The following is a 21,545-nucleotide window of genomic DNA, read 5'->3' on the forward strand; positions in this document are numbered from 1 at the left end:
TTTGTCAGACATTATTAACTATGGTGTTTGTTGGTATCGTCGACATTGACAATTATGAGGATTTACTAACAGTGAGGAAAGGATAGAAGGGCACATGATTCCAGACACCCTAAACAGAGAAGAGTACGAGGCTCTTTTTTGAATTCACCAATGCATTATTCGTTCCTACTAGTATTAAATTTCCAAAATCCTGCAGACAGGTTACCACCTCTAGTGTTTCTGTCCAGGGTGAATATTTTGAACTACACAGGTTAAAAAAATAGTGACATACTAATTGAGTTTATCAGTCAGATCAGATGACCATAACTGCGACATAAAATTTGGTGCCGTCTGGCCTGGGCAAGCTCAAATTCTCATCTTCCGCATTTTTTTGAATCGCCAAAGGTAAGAATTTGATATTATTCTCATCTAGTGCCCAACACTCTAAATAAGCAGCTGAAGTTTGATATAACTTTGGCCTAAACGTCATAGTTACTGCAGTATTAGAAGCACATTTCCTGGTTAATTATGGCGCAAGTCAGCAGATTAGACAACAAATGAAGGGAATGTTGATATAGACAGGAAGCACAACCTTGAAGCAACATATCTCCCTGAACCAAATGTACCAAATTGGGATTGTAAGGGAATGTATCTCAAACTAGAAGCCAGTTCTATGTAACGGTTGTGAAACATAAAACGAGCTCGGCTTTATCTGGTATTCACTTGATCGGCTGAATTAAGAACCCTGATTTTGGGCATACCAAAATCTGTCTAGGCATACAAAACAATAGTCCCATCTTGGGTGACCTTATAAGGGGTATCCTATGGGTAGTTCAATTACCTATATACCCTTAATACAAAAATCTAAAATCAGTTTTCTAAAAATTCAAAATCAGTTTTCCTTACCATCTCTTCTTCCTCCTCCTCCTCTAGCCGAACTCTTCCCCCTCCTGCGAAATTTTTTTTCATCATCGTGATTAATTGTCGATTCGTAAAAATTTGATCGTCGATTAAACTCAACCACATAATGACTCGTACAAAGAAAAGCAGGGACTAGGCAAACCAAATCGTCTTCTAATCCATCAATTGAAGAAGAAGAACCAATTGAAGATGAAGGTGTAGAAACTGAAAATCAACCACCAATTGAACCAACTGCATCTCCAACTCCGGAAATGAGGATAAGAAAGCAAGTTTTACAAACCCAATCTCCTATTTGCTGTTTTTCATCGATTAAATGACGGTTACAGTGTTGGGTTCGGCTCAAAATTGAGTTGCGTTTTTAGCCGAAAGGTTCTTCACAAAAGCTTCCTGTAAGTGTATATGAACAGTTCGGCATGAAATTTCATGAAATTTCAAGTCGAACCTAGTCACAGATAGAGATGCATAGGGGTTCGGCGTATTCGATAATCATAATATGTGCCGAACCTAGCACATTAACGAGGTTCGGCTATTACGATATTCTCAATATGTGCCGAACCAATAACAATATTTTAACCCAAAAAATAACAAATTGATGTTCGGCTCATACGATTTTCGAAATATAAGCCGAACCGGTAATTATTTTTTTTCCGAGCTATTCAGGATGTTGTTCGGCTTACTATGAAACTTTCATATAAGCCGAACTAGTGTCTAGCAAACAGTTCGGCACATGCAGTAAACAGATTCAGTAAGCCGAACCGTTCATCAATTGGTAGATTCGGCTCATAGATGTGAGCCGAACCTCAACCTGTTTCGCCGAACCATGATTCAAAAAACCTAACTTTTGATAATTGAGAGCTATAGAAGTGAGATTAAGTATAGGATATAAGTGTACCTGTGTATTAGAAGCATTGGGTTCCTCATCAATGTCTTCATCATCAGGATTTGGCTCATAAAAATCATCATCTTGAGTTTGTGTTTGAGTTTGAGCTTGAGTTTGAGTGGGTGTAAAATCATTCTCATAATCTAAGAAATCAGCCATTTCTGGATCATTGTTGTAGTTGATATGTATTTTCCTAGGTTTTTTAGATGAATGATGACCCTCCTCATCCTCCATTGAATCAAGAATTAGAATTTTCTCACTTTCTCCTCAAATTTTTCATCTAAACAACTCTTATAATTCTGAAAATTATTTTAATCACTAAACAAAATATTTAATCACGAATCAAGATTATTAACACTAATACGTAAAGGGCATATTTGCCATTAAAATTTTTTTGGGTTAAGGGGTTATCTGATTTTGCTATTTCACAACCTTTTTTGTCTTCATTTAGTATGTCTTGGAAGATTTTGGTATGCCCAAAATTATAGTTCTGAATTAATTAACATACACCCCGAAACCACATATCTTTCCATCATTTTGCTGTATAGACAACAATTGTATAAAGCCCATTAACTAGTATAATAGTGGAAGAGCCCATTTAACTAGTAAAATTTAAATCCCAACTCAAAGTATGGACACAGTCATCAAATTGATTTCGAACCCTGATTTTGGGCATACCAAAATCTTCTTAGGCATACAAAGCACTAGTCCTAACTTGGGTGACCTTATAAGGGGTACCCTATGGGGTGGTTCAATTACCTATATGTCCTTAAATCCTTTAAATTACTACTAATCTATCCCTAACCCTAATACAAAACCTATAATCAACTACACCTAAAATCAGTTTCATTCACCTTCTTCTTCTTCCTCTCCACAGCCGAACTCATTCACCCTTCCCTTTCTTTTTTTTCATCGCGGAAATTTAATCGTCGATTCGTGAAAATTTAGTCGACGATTAAACTCATCTATATAATGGGTCGTCGTAAGCCAGTATCTCGTTCAAATCGATCGACTCAACAACCCATTGAAGAAGAAGAAGATTTAGTGAGTGAAGAACAAACTCAAAATCAACCACAAAATCAGCCGGAAGAAGAGATCGAAAAAGAACCAACTCCGGAAATGAGAATAAGAAGGTTAGTTCTACAAACCCATCTCGTATTTGATGTTTTAGATTGGTTTGGTCGATTTAATTCGTCAAAATCATGTTTCTGCGGCGGTTACAGGGTATGGTTCGGCGCCAAAACAAATCTTAGATGTGCGCCGAGCTGTTCTTGAAACTGAACCCTGAAAGTGCATATGAACGGCTCGGCGTATATCTGAAATCCGTTTTGAGCCGAAATTAGTGACACGGAGACTTATATTTAGGATCGGCTTATTCGATGATGTTAGTTTTGTGCCGAATACGTTTTGTGAATTTCAGAAATTTTGCATGTGCGTAGGATCGGCTTGTATTGTAGTATTAGTTTTGTGCCGAATAATTGTTGTTTGAATTTCAGAATTTTTGCATGTGCTTAGGATCGGCTTGTATGGTTGTATTAGTTTTGCGCCGAATAAAGGTTTCAATTCATAAGTCTAGATTCGGCTTATTCGATATTATTAGGGTTGCGCCGAATATCATTGTTAAAATTTCATAAATTTTACAAGTGTATAGGATCGGCTTATTTATATGATATCATGTTGCGCCGAATACATGTTTGAGTTCATAATCATAGACTCGGCTTATTCGACGGTATCGGTTGTGAGCCAAATATATAGGATCGGCTTATAATTGTTTTGTGGTATGAGCCGATCCACTCTCTGTGTAAGCTAATAAAAATTTCAAGACATGATTCGGCTCATATGTGTTATTTCGGGTAAGCCGAGCCTTCTTATTTTCTTACAAGTTTTTGGCTTTCCAAATCTCTTTGTTGTTCGAATTAGTCTTATAACTTTCATACTTGTGTCAGGACCAATGCAGCTACAAAGAGGAAGAAGATGGAGGTAACACCTTCTACTTATAAAACTCCCGATCCTAGAGGAGGAGGTAAGAAAAATTGGGAGCGGAAGGTAGAGGAGGAATTTTAGAAGAAGAAGCTGAACAAGTAAGAATTGAAAGACAAGAAGAAGGAATAGCTGAAGATGAAGAAGTTGATGATAATCAAGAAGTTCATCAAGAAACACAACCCCAAGGAAAACCCAAGAAAGACAAGAAAGGTAAGAAGGTGGCAGAACCCGAGAAAGAGAAGGACGATGATGATCGACGGATCACTGGTTTACACATTCCTGATGAAGATGACGTAATTACACCTGGATCAGATGGTTTGCCTCATGGTCTTCCGGAAGATGGAGGAAATGTGTTGATTGGTTATGCCGATTCTTGGGCGAAGAAAATTTATGAGACTCCTGATCACAACCGTGCAGTCCGAGTATTGAGACACCAGAGGGCAGCGTAATGGAGTCTTGATAAAGAGGTTCCTGAGGTGATTGCTTACGTACAACGCAGTGCTTTATGGCCTATCATAAATTATGGACATAAAGAATATGATAGTGTGTCGGCCTCTGCATTTACCGAGCGCTTTTGTCCAGAAACTTACACATTTCAATTACCTTTTGGAGAGATGGCAATCACTCCTGATGAGGCTAGTAAGATTACAGGCCTTAAAGCAAGGGGTGTAAGTGTGGATGCTGGTTTTTATGACATGAGTTGGGATGAGCTATACAATTTGTACCTGGAATGCCTTGGTTGGGGTTCACAGAAAACTGAGTTGGAGTTTTGTCGATCAGTTAAAGATGTCGATACCATTTGCATACCAGGTGGCAGAAATAAGAAGAATAAGAAGATCAAGTTGACTAACTTGAAAAAGGAGTTTGAGAACACAAAGGAAAGAGTCACACAAGGTTTGTTGATAATGGATCCCGTCAAAGTGAAGCAAACCGGAACTGCCTACTTGCTTTATACTCTTGGTAGAGACATCTTTCCCGACACTACCGGAAACAAGGTAAATGCTAATTATCTCCAATTGGTAAAGAATCTTGAAACTTGTAACAAGTTTTCTTGGGGAACGGCTACGCTCGCTTACCTGCTGGACCAACTTGCCACCGCGTCTAGGTTGACAAGTACAAACATCAGAGGGAACTTCACTTTGCTCCAGGTAACTTTTGGGAGTTCAGAGTATGGTTCGGCTTATAACCATAAAATCTTTTAAGCCGAAGTTTTTACTTACTTGGTTCGGCTTATAATACTTGATCCATATAAGCCGAACAGTTCTCTGAGTTTGCAAACTTTATTCTTACTTTGATGTTTCCAAGTAAAACTTGTTTCTATCAATTCAATTCCTTTGATTTTTTAATGTGGTTCTTTGGATGTAGGTGTGGATATATGACCATTTCCCAATTTTGAACTTGGCCAAAGTATTTGAGAAAGATGTCGATTATGTTGATACAGAGCCAACTGCAGCACGGTACACGTACGAGGACTCCAAGAAAAGGAACAAAAAGAATTTGGTGGCAAGTTTGAGAGAGACGTTAGACCGTCTTGGTGTTGATGATGTCACTTTTCCACCATATGAGAAGGAAGATGAAGAAGATGAAGTTGTTGAAGATGAGGATATGCCGGTAGGTATGTATCATGGGCCATTGCGGTATCCCGGTGGTTATGTTATATACGATCCTAGGCGAGTACTCCGTCAATTAGGATGCGTCCAAAAGGTTCCTTTGTTTGACGAGAAATTCAGGTTGTTACCAAAGAGTGTCAAGGGAACTAAAAGCACCACTTCATCTTGGGAACCAAAGTATGATCGTGATCCCACCGTTGAGTTTTGGAATAATTTATACAATCACACATTAGATGCGTCCAAGTTAACACCTTTACTTGATGATCCATGTGAAGAGGATCCGAGCTATATGGATTGGTATAACCAAATTTCTCATCCCTTCATTATCAATAAGATAAGGAAAAATATATAATTTGAGTTACGCGCCGAATCATTTGTCCTTCAGGTTCGGCTTTTTCTATAATTTGAGTTATAAGCCGAGCCTTAAAAATCATTATTGGTGTAACCCAGTATTGGTGTTCCTCAAGCACGATCAGGTTGATGTTCCTCAATTTCATGTTTTGGTGATCCTTGGTATCCTCGTGAATTATGTCTACTGGATCAGGTTGATTTTCCATGGGTCCAAGCACGATCTACAAAGAATATCACAAGGTTAAACACTAGAAAGGGAATATAATAACAAGGTTCAGCGCATTCGATAATCACATTATGTGCCGAACTATAAACATTTACAGGTTTCGGCTTATACGATATCCTCAATATATGCCGAACCACGAACAATATTTTAACCCAAAAATTAACAAATTCATGTTCGGCTCAGACGATAATCATATTATGTGCCGAACCTTGGACATAAGAGGTTTCGGCTGATACGATATTCTCCATATGTGCCGAACCAGTAACAATATTTCAACCCAGAAATTAAAAAATTATGTTCAGCACATACGATTAAGCCGAATTAGTAATGATTCTATTCCGGGCTATTCAGGATGTTCTTCGGCTTACTATGCAACTTTCATATAAGCCGAACTAGTGTCTAGCAAAAGGGTTGGAATTGGAAATTATAGGTTCGGCGCATGCAGTAAACAGATTCAGTAAGACGAACTGTTCATCAATTGGTAGATTCGACTCATAGATGTGAGCCGAACCTCAACCTGTTTCGCCGAACCATGATTCAAAAAACCTAACTTTTGATAATTGAGAGCTATAGAAGTGAGATTAAGTATAGGATATAAGTGTACCTGTGTATTAGAAGCATTGGGTTCCTCATTAATGTCTTCATCATCAGGATTTGGCTCATAAAAATCATCATCTTGAGTTTGTGTTTGAGTTTGAGTGGGTGTAAAATCATTCTCATAATCTAAGAAATCAGCCATTTCTGGATCATTGTTGTAGTTGATATGTATTTTCCTAGGTTTTTTAGATGAATGATGACCCTCCTCATCCTCCATTGAATCAAGAATTAGAATTTTCTCACTTTCTCCTTCTCTTTCTCTCCTTCTTAACCAAACCAAAACTTTGATTTTTTTTTCCTCAAATTTTTCATCTAAACAACTCTTATAATTCTGAAAATTATTTTAATCACTAAACAAAATATTTAATCACTAATCAAGATTATTAACACTAATACGTAAAGGGCAGATTTGCCATTAAAATTTTTTTGGGTTAAGGGGTTATCTGGTTTTGCTATTTCACAACCTTTTTTGTCTTCATTCAGTATGCCTTGGAAGATTTTGGTATGCCCAAAATTATAGTTCTTGATTTCAACAATAAGTTCATTTGAGCTCATGTATGTTATATTACCTTGCCATATTTCCCAGACAGAAGTTGAACTTCAATGGTGATGCCAGAATGTATAATTTGAGCTATGAATTTACCATCAAACATACGTGCATTCTTCTCTTGTTCTTCTTCAGAAGAAGTCGCCATTAAAGGAATTAATGCAGAACGGTTTGGAAATCTGTCAGACGAAAATGGATCAGAAGAATACGTACTAAAACAAAAATGAAGGCACATAATGGTGGTGAATGAGCCTTCTCATGAACACATTTATCTTTCTTAGTTACAAAGTCACTGTCGCTCTTTGACACTGTTGTCTTGGGTCATCATTTGAGGACTGATTGTTCGATCTTAAAGCTATAAGTGGTGCACGAGATAAAAGATCATAGTACTACGTAAAAGATGACCTAATTGGGTAACAAATGAGCTAACTGAAGACCCAAAACGAGGTGATGGTCCGATGGGGTTGATGATGGTGGTGGTATAGATAGAGATGATAAACGGTAATAATGGCAGTTTGTTGTCTGCGAGAATGACGAACTAGCTAGGACTGCCTAGGAGTAAATTTTTTATTTGGATGATGATTTCTATCTCTCCTCCTTTAAAACACTAAGTCATATGAGTTCTCACGTTGCACGGTGAGTGTGACACCCTCTTCAAATTAAATTAGATAAAAGCTTTCAATTATAACAATTCTAGAGAAGACAAGTGTCGTAACGTTATTGGTCGAAGAATTTTTATTTAAAAAACACCCCCTTAGTCGAGAACTTTATTGTTCCAAGCCCCCTGATTTTAACGGCCTAATACTAAAACCGTTGGCAACCGTTAGTAGAAACGTGGGTGTACAAGACTTATGTGTTGATTTACACCTAATTAAAAAATTACACCGGGTTTACACCAAATACTTAACTGGACGTTAAGTAACACCGTCAAGTTGAAGAATGCTCCCGTGAAAAACTAACCCAAATCAGTACACAACCCTAAACTCAGATGATTTGTTTTGTTTCGCCGTCAAAACTGGATGAGATTTCCTCTCATCTCCCATTCACCTGCAACGAGAAGAAAATCAACAAAGCAGCCGCTGCCGATTCAGATCGAAAAATAGGCAGAGATTGGGAGATTAAAGAGAGAGATTAAGAGATTTTGATTAAGAGATTAAGAAATCAAGTTATAGATGATGGTGATGACTCAATTCGAGTAGGATGGATTTTGGGTGAAATTTCGAGAGTAAATCAGATGAATGAAGGGGGTTGTGGTGTTTGTTGTTCAAAGGAGTTGGAATACATTTCAGAGTTACGGAGAGATGTAACCGTGATGCTAATTCAAGAGAGGATGATGGTGTCGTTGGTTGATAATATGGGATAAATGTGAAGGTTTATGAATCTTGGATGAATTCTGAACATTAGGTTTGTGTTTAATGTGAGTTCTCTGCAGGGAAGATGATATAGAGAGGCTTAGAAACACTATCGAAGTTGTGTCTTCATTAACAGAGTCAGTGCACATCAAGTGTTTGAGAAATGTCCTGAATCAGATTTTCTTCAACACTCTGAGTTCTGAGATGAATATTGTCCGAGTAATGGGGGGAGAAGTGGTTCTGTTAACCGAAAAAACAATTGGAGGAGATGGCGTTGCAGAGTCTCGATAGTGGGTATTCTGTCGAAGCTGAGATGGAGGAGAAACAAGAAATGTGATTTGGGTAATGTTTTGAGCCTGAAAATCTGCGAGAAATGTGTCCGAAAAACTGTTGTTCAGTTGTGGTTCTATACAGTTGCAGTCATGGCTCGATGCGTAGGACAGAGTACATGCATCATCGCGAAGCCGAGCCACACCAAATAAAAAAGCCTAAACGACAGGGGGAGATGAAGCCGAGCCACACCAAATCAAAAATAGATGGTTTTTGGGTCCGCCCGGTGCGTAGCACGAGCACAAAATCTAGTTAATAATAAAACAATGATTATTTATCTTCCCTCCTTTAAAACACTAAGTTATGAGCTCCCACGTCGCACGGTGAGTTTGACACCCCCTCAAATTAAATTAGATAACAGCTTTGAACTAGAGCAATTCTGGAGAGGAAAAGTGGCGGGACTTTATTGGTCGGAGCATTAAAATTTGAATTACACTCCGTTTACACCCTGTATTTAACTGGTTGTTAGTAACACCGTTATCAAAAACGTGGGTATACAACACTTATGTGTGGATGTACACCTGATTAATAACTTACACTTGGTTTACACCTAAAACTTAACTGTACGTCATTGACGACAGCTAAGTGTACAATACACCCGTAAGAAATCTGGGAAATCTAACATATTAGGGCTTTCCTCCTGCCTATTTCTATAATCGAACAAAAACAGCTGCGGTGTTTTTCTTCTTAAACAAACCATGGTTCTTCCCGTGATTTTCTTATTCAACTGAGATGCTTTTTTTTGTTCGATTAGGAGTCCACAGGTAATATATTCCCTGCTTATAGTGTTTTAAAGAAACTTTTGAATTGGAAATTTGGTTTCGCTGTTTGACTGTGGTGATAAATGGCGCAGATTGATTGATGGTTGATTTGAGCTCTGTAATGAATTAGGATTCAATATGGGTTTATGTGAATTTGATTGTTGTGCAATGCCTCAAAAATCAGAACCAACAGAGTACACTGCAGTGTTTGCTAAAATGCCTAAATGAATTGATTAGTTTTTATGCTACTCTACTGCTGTTGCCGATTGAGTGAGGGGTTTAACGGGTTCTGGTGGTGTTAAATTTTGGCAGAGAGTATGCTCGAGATTGCAGCCAAGAGTTCTGTGAGGAGAATGAGTTCAGATGAGTGGGTATCTGTGGTGTTTATGTAGCTGATTGGTGGTTACGCTCAGTAAGGTAGGCGGCCAAAATATATCTGTAACAGAAAATGGCGCAGGAAGACTTTCCAGAAGTAAAAGCAGAATTTCAGGTAATTTAATGATATCTCATATTGCTTTGCATATCCTGAACTCTGCTCCAGGTTAAACGTTTGAGAGTTCAAATCACTTTCTGATCCTTATAAATTTACTACATGTGCTTTGTTAAATTTGAAGTTTCTGCCATTTTGGTGTCATAGTTTATCGACTGGTGCACAACTATAGGTGTAAACAATCATCATACCTCAAATTGTTTTCTTGAAGTTAATGTATCTGCATTGAGTTGGTCATGCAGATAATTGAGCAAGTACGAGGAAGAGAAAACATAAGAGCACCTATATTTTCAGGAGCAGATGATGTTAATAAATAAAAATATTTAGGAAACCCAACGGCCTACACCACCTAATGGTTTTGTCAAAGTTAACTTACATCTAGGTATTGCCTCATTTCTTCATGACCAGACAGGGAATTGGTACGAGGTTAAAGGAGAAAGATTCGGGTCAGCTAGCACCAGAGGTCGAATACACAACTCTAGAAAGGGTATACAATAAACAATACTTGAAATTTCTGACATTCACATTTACAAGTTTTACTACAGGTTGGGGAGAAAGAAACTGACATTTAACATTTTTCTTTATTGTTTTAGGCTACAAAATTTGCTAAAGAGATCTATGTTTGTGGCCTTTTTCTATTTCTTCTATGGAAAATGAGAAAGTTATTATTTTTAAAGAACAATAAGCAGGTCTATCTCTTATGACTAATGAGCAGATATCGTTTCGTTCTTTTTAACCTCGCGTTTTTAGGGGCCACCCGAAAGGATTTAGGGGCCATCAATTTATACCCAGCCAAAGACTCTAGTTAAGGGGTACCCTATATGGTATTGAAGTTACATAAATGCCCTTCTGGTAAAACTGTATAAAAATCAAATCAAAAAAAAAATCTACTCATTTCAACTCTTCTTCTTCCAGTTTCATATTATCTTCCGATTTTGGAAGAAAAAAAAACTTTCCCTCGTTCTTGTGTTCAACCGAAACATCGCCGCGAATCGTAAAATCAAAACATCGTCGATTCGTTTATAAAACAATGGATAAGGGAAATGAAACCCACAGACCTAGAACCAAAAACGTTGCTCGGGGTATCGATCCAAAGATTGGGATTTTAGCAAGAAATAAAGAAATTGTTGCTGCAAAAGAAGAAGAACGCGAAGAAAAAGTACCCGTCAATGTAGTCGGTGGTTGCGATTCCGATAGTCAAACACTTCGTCAACTTCAAATGGCCCCAATTAGGTAAGAATCTATCATTTTTGGGGTTTATTTCGCTTTAATTCGACGAATCGAGAAAAAACATTTCTAGGGTTTTCGGTTATTTATCCAGATTCGGGCGATATTCATGCTTATTTACTTCCGAATGTAGTCGTGTTCTTCATTTCTCAAGAACATCGACTGTATTCGGGAGAAATATTTGATGGTTATCGGCCAAATATTGTTGGCCGTATCTTCCTGGATACAAACTGGTAATAATCGGTAGTTTAATGAATTTTTTGGATCCCGAATATATTTAAGTAGACACACAGTATTCGGAAGTACACTCTCTACCGAATATATATATATATTGAAAAAATCTCAAAATTTCTGATATAGAAAAAATCCCATTTTGGGGCCAGTATTTATTCGGAAGACAATATAATGTTTTATACCTCCGATTGTGTAGGATAAAATTTTAGAGTTTCTGAACTCCAGTTGATGAATATTCGGTTGTAAATATGTTTAGTTATATTCCGATTGTTTTTCATTCGGGAAAAATATGTGTCTTCTTACTTCCGAATTTGTTTATTCGGGTTATAGTTTTGTACTTTTTCTTCCGATTGTGTAGGATGAAAAATTTAGAGCTTCTGAACTCCAATTGATGCTTATTCGGTTGTAAATATATTTAGTTAGCTTTCGATTGTTTTGTATTCGGGAACAATATGTGTCTTTTTACGTCCGAATGTGTACATTCGGGTTATATTTCCATACTTTGTCTTCCGATTGTATAGTTTGTAAATATTGTTCCTTTCTTTGTTGTTTACACAAAGTCGAGAAAGGAGGAAGAAAGTGACAGCTAGTGCTAGGAGGGAAAGGAGTACCAAAGATAATTCAAGTGCTCAACAAAGCTTACAAGAACAAAACAGTCAACAAGGAGTGCAACCAAGTGCTGAACAAAGTGTAGAACAACAAGGCAGTGAACAAGGGGTGCAACCAAGTGTTTAACAAGCCGCTCAACAAAGTGCAGAACCAACTGCTCCACAAGTTACACCCCACCATGAAATTGAACCAGTTGATCCAGTGCCAAGAGTAGAAGAAGAAGGACAACCAAGTGGTACCCAAAAAGCCAAAAAAGGAAAAGATGGTGTAAAGAAGGATATTGCTAAGAAAGCATCACATCTTGTCCCTCAGCACTTGAAGAAGAAGGGTATTCCAGCAGGCACAATCCTTGGGCTACCGGCGGATGAAGGAAAATTTCTATTTGGATACAAAGACTCATGGGCCAGAGAAATATATGAAACCGAGGTAATAAAATTACTATTTTTTATTAATGTATTGTCTATGTGTTATATCGTAATATTTGTATTAAGGATTTTTTTATGTACTTTAATAGGATCATCAAGATGCGGTCCGTCTACTCAAACCTACCGCCGCACCAACAAAAATGCTTGCGTGGCCTTTATCTGGTGAATGTGAAAGGTTCAAGTCAATTGTTGCCAACTCGGGGTTAGCTAATGCCGCCGAGAATTCATTGTTGGAACATGATCGTGTGGCCATATCGGCGTTCGTGGAGAGAATGTATCCTGAGACCGATACTTTCCATATGCCGTTTGGGGAGATGACGATTACTCCGGATGATGTTGTGCAGATTCTTAACCTTCGCGACCAAGGCACAGCTGTGAAGTTTAACTACACAAAGCAGTTAAGTTGGGCACAACTTTATGCTCTAACTAAAAAATGCTTAGGTTGGGATGAAGAGACAACAACAGCAGAGTTTAGGAGGCATGCAAGTTACAGAACAAGACAGATCAACATTACAGCTTTGATGAATATATTCCGAGGCACCTTGGAGAAGGAAAAGAATGGAACGTTAACTGATGAGCAAGTGAACCACGCTGCCACCGCATATCTCCTTTGTGTATTGTGATGTGTCATATTCCCCAATACTTCTGGCAACCGGATCGACGCCAACCTTATACAACTTTTGGATCCTCTCCATGAAGTCGGTGACTATTCTTGGGGCACGACATGCCTAGCATTCTTGATGGAAGATTTGAGAAAGGCTTCGAGGCTAGGAACCTGCCAAGTTGCCGGGAACGTGGCTCTATTGCAGGTTTTTTCTTTAACTCTATAACTCACTCTATAGTTATTCGGTAGACAATACATATGATGCATATTCATAACTCCAAATGACGCATATTCGGTAGGAAATGATCCATCTCTTTTTCCGAATGTTGGTTATTCGGTGGCTAGGTACTTATTTTGTTTTCCGATTATATATAATCGGAAATACGCTTTTGATATTAAAACCGAATATACGGGCCAGAAAAACTATAGGTTACTGAACTCCAAATGACGCATATTCGGTAGGAAATGATCCATCTCTTTTTCCGAATGTTGTTTATTCGGTGGCTAGGTACTTAGTTTTATTTCCAATTATATATAATCGGAAATATTCTTTTGATATTACTACCGAATATACAGGCCAAAAAAACTATAGGTTACTGAACTCCAAATGACGCATATTCGTTAGGAAATGATCCATATCTGTTTCCGAATGTTGGGTATTCGGTGGATAGGTACTCAGTTTTATTTCCGATTATATATAATCAGAAATAATGTTTGGAAATTACTACCGAATATACACAATCTATTTACTAAAACTTGGTTTCTTATGTATATAGGCATGGATCTATGACCACTTCCCTATCCTGAAGTTGGCTGGAGAGAACCCAGGGTGGTGCAAAGGTACTCCTAGAGGAACAAAGTATATATTTGAAGACAACCGTTCTAGGACAAAAGAGCAGCAGTTGATTCGCATGAGGGAGATTTTGGACCAATTGAAGACCTCGGACATATGCTTTGATCCATACAAGGAAGATCGAGCCAGTGGGCATATAAATGTTCGGTCGGACTTGTCCCTTTATTTTGGACCATTGTGGCACCCCACAGGATATGTGATGTATAACCCCTCTAGGGTGATGCGACAACACGGGTATATACAACATCAACCTGTGGAGAAAATGGGGGATTACTACAAATTGGAGTTGGAGTTGTGCTCTTCTAGTGGTGATAATCTCACGATTGTTCACACAGGCCCACCTACTGTTCTTGATAACTGGGATAAGAGGAATGACTTCATTATCGACACTGGTAGACGAACCACCCGAGGTGATGAAAATTCTCCAGACTATATGAGTTGGTATAACAACGTATCACATCCTTTGGTTATCCGTGAAATCAAATCCAACACTACTGCGGCGGGTTCAAGTTATAATTGTATCATCAAAGACAAACCAGCTGGTTATGATAGACTGGTGCGTGTTCTTTAATTTTGGTCATTTTATATTATTCCTATAAATCTTAGGTAATTACCGTTTGATGTTATGTCATTACGTATAAAAAACAGGTGAATAGGTTCAAGCGTGTTTCCAAAATGTTAACTGCATGCCTGAAGAGCGGAGATCCCATGCCAGCTGAGAAGATCAAAGAGGCTAGAGACCTAGTTGATAATATGGATAACGAAGATTATGTTGCCCAGTTTGGGGAGAAAGTCACGAAGAGGCATCCGCCCAAGGTGGCAGTATCAAAGACGGGTAAAAGAACTCGAGCTTCATCGAGCGCTGAAGGTGCTCAAACCCGTGGTCGTGCAGGACTGGGAGGTAGTCACGGTCGTAAAGTAAAGAAGAGCAGATAAATGACAATGATTTGTGTTATACATTCGGAAGTTTGGGTAACTAAGTTTACTTCCGATTATTGCAAGTTCAAAATTTGAAAAGTATCAGTTTTTCCCAAATTCTAATTTTTGGGCCATCGTACATTCGGGACTTTACAAAAAAAAATTATCCTCCGAATATTACAAGTTCAAAAAAAACCATGCCATGGCTCTAGGTGGTTCCAAGGGCCAATATAGAAGGTCAGACAACCCATATTCGGAAGTTTGGATAACTAAGTTTACTTCCGATTATTGCAAGTTCAAAATTTCAAAAGTATCAGTTTTTCCCAAATTCTGATTTTTGGGCCATCGTACATTCGGGACTTTACAAAAAAAAATTATCCTCCGAATATTACAAGTTCAAAACAAACCATGCCATGGCTCTAGGTGGTTCCAAGGGCCAATATAGAAGGTTAGACAACCCATATTCGGAAGTTTGGGTAACTAAGTTTACTTCCGATTATTGCAAGTTCAAAATTTGAAAAGTATCAGTTTTTCCCAAATTCTGATTTTCGCGCCATCGTACATTCGGGACTTTACAAAAAAAAATTATCCTCCGAATATTACAAGTTTAAAACAAACCATGCCATGGCTCTAGGTGGTTCCAAGGGCCAATATAGAAAGTTAGACAACCCATATTCGGAAGTTTGGGTAACTAAGTTTACTTCCGATTATTGCAAGTTCAAAATTTGAAAAGTATCAGTTTTTCCCAAATTCTGATTTTTGGGCCATCGTACATTCGGGACTTTACAAAAAAAAATTATCCTCCGAATAATATAGTCGTGTTTAGAAATACCAACCTAATCGGTAGATAAAAATTTAAGTTCGCTACCGAATGTCATATTCAGAGAGAATACGTGTATCGTTAGCAACCGATTGTAGTGCATCATTGATACGAAACCTCAACGGCCATATTTTCAGAAACCTCAACGGCCATATTTTCAAAAATTAGAGCCGTTGGAACTCTAATCTATATAAGGAGGGTAACCCCTCTCAGTTATTATTGAGTAAAAAATCGGAATGAAAAACCTTTTCAATGGCAAGTCCATCATCAATGGACGACATACTTCGATGATGCAAGCGAACAACTACATTAATTGAAGCAATGGAAGAAGAAATACAAAAAAGGAACAAACAACCCAAAAAAAATAAACTATCGTTAGTGGCAACGAAGGAGGAGGAAGAGGAAATCAAGGCTAAGAAGCGAGGTCAAGAAAAATTCCATCATAGAGAAAGATTAAAACAAGTTGAGGAAGATACCGAATGGATAAAAAATTATTACATTGTGAAAGATCTACCCAAAGAACAGCAGGACGATCGTATATTTTGGATTAACGTTTCATTGGGTCCTTTTGTTGGTAAGTACAAGAAGCCACACCACAATTATGAACCATCCCATGTTTCTTCAAGGGTGCACCATGTTATAAAATTGTGCACCGAGTACAACCGTATTCTTGCTAGGCACAGAGACGACAGGTTTGCGGCACAAGATGCTTATTCCAAGTGGAGAGGAGAGTCATTTCTACATTTCGAAGCCGCGTTGATTGTTGCATCTCGGACTGGGAAAAAAGAATGACATGTGATGTTTGAGTGCTGTAAATTCAAAATTTTAATATTAATCGGCGGTTTGATAAAATATGGAATTCCCGAATATGATTAATCGGATTGAAGTGTTATAATACTGTTGTTCCGATTACATAGTTTCAAAAAAAATTATAGCCGTGCCTCGAAATACCCACCAAATCGGTAGATAGATATTTAATAATTCTACCGATTATAATATTCAGAATCAAAACGTGTATCATTACCAACCGATTATAATATTCGGAATCAAAACGTGTATCAAAGAGCCCGATTCCTACATTCGGGAGACAACATTGTATTTTTTGCGACCGATTAAATCATATATCTTCACAAAAAAGTTTCCAAAAAACTTGTACAAATTACATGTTCGAAAAAAAAACGATCAAACATCGTCATCATCCGAGGGGATCAATTCGAGTAACTCAGCGGGAAAGTTGTTGTCCATAACGCGATCCCAATCAACCATGTTGGACTCATATTGTTTCACCCAATCCTTGCAATGGTTCATCGGGAAGTAATCGTGCCACTTACTTGTTTGTCTTATAAGTAGCATCTATCAACAAAATTTGATGAAATCATTGAGCCAATTGGATCATTTCGGGATGTGCTAAGAAAATACGAACCACTATACCATCATTTTCTTCCCTTCTCAAGGTGTAGCCGTGTAACTCCGCTAACCACTCCGATTATTGCATGACCGTTCTACCATCCCATTCAGTCCTTTTGATCGTAGCTAGGGCCGACTTAATTGTAGACAAAGAAGACAAGTTGTCGGGGTCGTCCGCCTTTATTTTACTTAAGATCGCACTCGCTTTTTGGATCCGCATAGACCTCACCGTCTGCATTTGATGTGGTTTTAACTTGGCAACCATTACATGTCCAATTAAATCCAACGGATCATCATGGTTGTGACAACCGTTATCAACTTTATACATTTTATACTCTTTACCTTTAATACCATCGGGATTATAGAAGACAATCTTAAATGGGCATCCTATCTTCTTGGTATTGCTTCGGTATTTCATATTCGTCTTCTGTACGTACTTACTATTCTTTCCCTCGTGACTCTTTCGCGTCCCACCTCGCTCACAAATCATTTCAAATCGAGTGTCACTAACATGATTATTTTGAACTACCACACACATGTTATCTTTTCCTTGTTCATAAGCCATTCCTTTGCCTCCTTCTTACTTCCAAATGTCTAAACGTGCATAAAACAAAACAAATCTAATAAGCATAACCATTTAACATATAAATTTTGAAAAAAAAGAAAAGTGGTAATGAGTATACCAAATCGTTTGCATAGTATAGGGAAGTGTCGGGCCTCAAATAGAAATCATCAACAAACTCTTCAACGACCTGCATATGAAAGCAACAAATTATTATACAATAATCGGAGGTTATTAAATAAGTCAAACTGTCGAATATACTATATTCGGAATCCTATCGGTTACCCAAAACACTCGATTTATGCAAATGAATATACACAGTTTACTGAGTGCAAAAAATGATATAATCGGAATCTAAAATATATAGTAAAACAGCTGAATATAAATAACCGGGAGATAACTTTAATCGATAAACATCCGATTTTCAAGTTTTCGGAAATTTTATTTTGAGGCCACTGTTATATTCGGCAGTCAAATAATGTTAAACTATTGCCGATTGTAAAGGATAAGAATACTGAGTTTTGAAATTTTTTGAGGAATTCGTTTTTGGGGCCATTCGGAGGTAAATAACTCTACATAACTACCGAATGTAGATTTTTTTGGAAAACCAGTTTGGGGTTTTTTCTCATATTCGGCAGTAAACTACTATCTTGGAACTACCGAATATACATATTTGGTACTTAGTGTGTTATATTCGTAAGTTTATTCGAGAAATTATCTACCGAATCTGGGTAGTTCATGGCATTCAGTGCATGCAATAATCGGTTTTTCTTGTTTACAAAAGCACACAAACGCATGCAAATCGAGTATTTGAGTTTCTTAACACAATACATGTGTTTTACATGCATCGTTAGCTTCAATATCAGGCGATTCTCCATTTTCTTCCATGAAAGGGTCCTCTAGGTTTTCCTCTCCACAAAAGTTTGGATCATTCAACATATACCCCAAATCGTCTTCGCCATGATTCTCACCTTCTTCTTCATATCCATCCATTTTTGTAGTGATAAAATGGGTTTTCCCTTTTTTCCTTCACCTTCTTCTCTATAACTCTAACAACTCAAAAATGAAAAAGAAATGGAAAAAATGAAACAGAAATCATTCTAATACTGCACCGACTACAATCGGAAGTCTGGGTAAATTTTTGTCTTCCGATTGAAATCGGAGGATAAAAATGTTATCATATCCTCCGAATATATAAGGGTAATTTTTCCATTACGAATTACGCGAGATAAGGGCTGGCTACATTTTCCCTTTGGGTAACTTTTTTTGTTTTATTGTTGGCCCATAAATTCTTTTGAGTATCCCCTAAAAACGCGAGGCTTTTTAATGTGTACTTACTATTATTTTTTTTGCAGGCATTCAATGAGAAGAAATGAAGAAGTTTAATAGTGAAAAGACATTTTTTTTTAGTATATGACTAGATACAGGAAAAGCAAGCCCTGATTACCCACTTCCAGATCTCTAGCTTGATGAATGAAGATAAACTAAACGACACAAATCCACTTAAGTTTCAAGTTGCTGGTGGCTTTGGTACGTCAACCTTTATATCTTCTTTCGCATTAGAAGATATATCATTTTTATATCGGTACGCAAGTTATAATCCTAAAGGTGTCACATCCATACACAAAAACTCCACCAAAACAAAATATTTACAAAAACCCCATTTAACATAAATTGTCTACATTACCCTTCTATTATTTAAATCACCCCAACAAAAACAAAAATCAACCCAACCTTTAAATTTTATTATATTATCACCACGAACAACAACCCACCACCAGCAACATCACTACCGCCCGTCGTCGCCGCCGCCACAGACCACCTTCGTCGGCTCCACCGACCACCACCGCGCCACCACCAGAAAAATGATGAAACCAAAAATTGGTTTCATCATAAAAGAAAGGGGAAAAAAGAAGAAGAAAAAATGAAATACAATAAGATGAAACCTTCCACCACCGTCAACTGCACCGCCCCCATCGCCACCACAACCATAATCACCACAACCACCACTACCATTACCTCCTTAACTAAGACTACTTTCAACAAAAAACAATCCACAATAAGATGAAACCTACCACCACCGTCAACTGCACCACCCCCATCGCTGCCACAACCACCAGCACCACAACCACCACTACCATTACCCCCTCAACTACAACCAGTTTCAACAAAAAATAATCCACCTGTATCCCACCATCAAAAATTGGCTTCACAGATATTAATATTCAACAAAATGAAAAAAATACGATGAAACCTAATTAGGTTTCATCAACTTCAGCCAATTCATTACACTTTTAACAATGCAGACATACACCTCTTTAATTGTAACCCATACCAGTCCTTTATGCAACACCTGAAGCTCAACTACAACTCTCATTGCATTAGCACCACCCTTACTCAGTTAATCCATTCTTTATCACTTCCATAACTTCAGTTAAGGCCACCACTACCAACAAAACTTCTTCATCAGTACCTGGAGTACCAGTACCAGACCCTGCTATACACATTCTCCCAATTCATACACACATATAATCAAAAACACCATTGTATATACAATCGAAACCACATATTGTCATTTCACCAACATAACTTCAATGATGAAACCAAACATGCCGTCTTCCAAGTCAGACCGAATAAACTAGACAAAAATCAGGTGAAACCAAAATTTGGTTTCATCATAAACTTAATTTTCATCATTAAAATCTTTGATTTCATGACAAAAAATAGGCAAGTTTATGATGAAACCAAATTTGGTTTCATCATTAGTTTACTGTTTTCACCAACCAAAACTGTCAGAATTTGATGAAACCAATTTTGGTTTCATCATAAATCTGTCATTTCCCAATACAATGTTGATTTCGAATTTGAAGATGTATCATCATTTGCTGGTGATGAAAACATCATAAGGTGGTGGTGGTGATTGTAGAGGATTGAACGAGGAGGCGAAGGTGATGTTGGGAGCGGATCTGCAGGTACTGGTGTTGATTGTAGATGAGGTGTTGTTGGTGGCCGATTTGAAGGTATTGGTGGTGGTTTTAGATGATAAAAGGAGGAGGTAGAAGTAGTGTTGGTGGCGGATCTGATGTACTGGTGGGAAAAACAAAAATAAGAGGAGGCGGTGTTGTTGATGGAAAATCTGTAGACGGAGAATAAGAAGGTGATGATGGTGTTAATGGATGAGAAGGAGGTGATGATGGTGTTAATGGAGGAGACGGAGGTTCTGTTGGTGGCGGATCTGGACACATCGGTTGGTTTGATGGTGGCAGAGCTACTGTTGGTGATAGATCTGAATAGAAATAGAAGAAAAAGAGACGAAGGTTTCGTGGAGGAGACGAAGGTGTTGCTGCTGGTGGTGACGGAGGTGTTGTTGCTGGTGGTGACGGAGGTGTTGCGGTGGTGTTCATGGAAAGAGATTTGTTGCTGTTGGTGTTAATGGTGGTGGGGAGATGAAGACCGGAGAAATAGAAAAAAGAAAGGAGAGAAGAAGAAGAAGAAGACAAGGTAAAAAGGGTATGTTTGGCTTTTTTTAAAGTAATAAAAACTAAATTTGCACGTTATTATTTGACCTGGAATTTTTGTGTCACTTTTTAATTAAATGATTTTCATTTATTAAAAATAATATGGCTGGATTTTTTGTACCACATGTTTGATCACCTTGGTTTTATTTGACTAGTTTTGTTTTTATATTGCTTCCAATATATTTTTGGGTTATTGATTTTTCCATTTCTCTTAATTTTTTCATATTTGGTCTTTAATGGCTAAAACATTAAAAATTCAACTGTCGGCAGCTTTAAAGAATTCATTCATATTTGCTAAATGTCATATGCAGGTTGTTGTGATCAATTCTCAAAGTATTTTC

This window comes from Papaver somniferum, chromosome 3 (genome assembly GCF_003573695.1).
Source record: "Papaver somniferum cultivar HN1 chromosome 3, ASM357369v1, whole genome shotgun sequence".
In the NCBI taxonomy this organism is placed as follows: domain Eukaryota; kingdom Viridiplantae; phylum Streptophyta; class Magnoliopsida; order Ranunculales; family Papaveraceae; genus Papaver; species Papaver somniferum.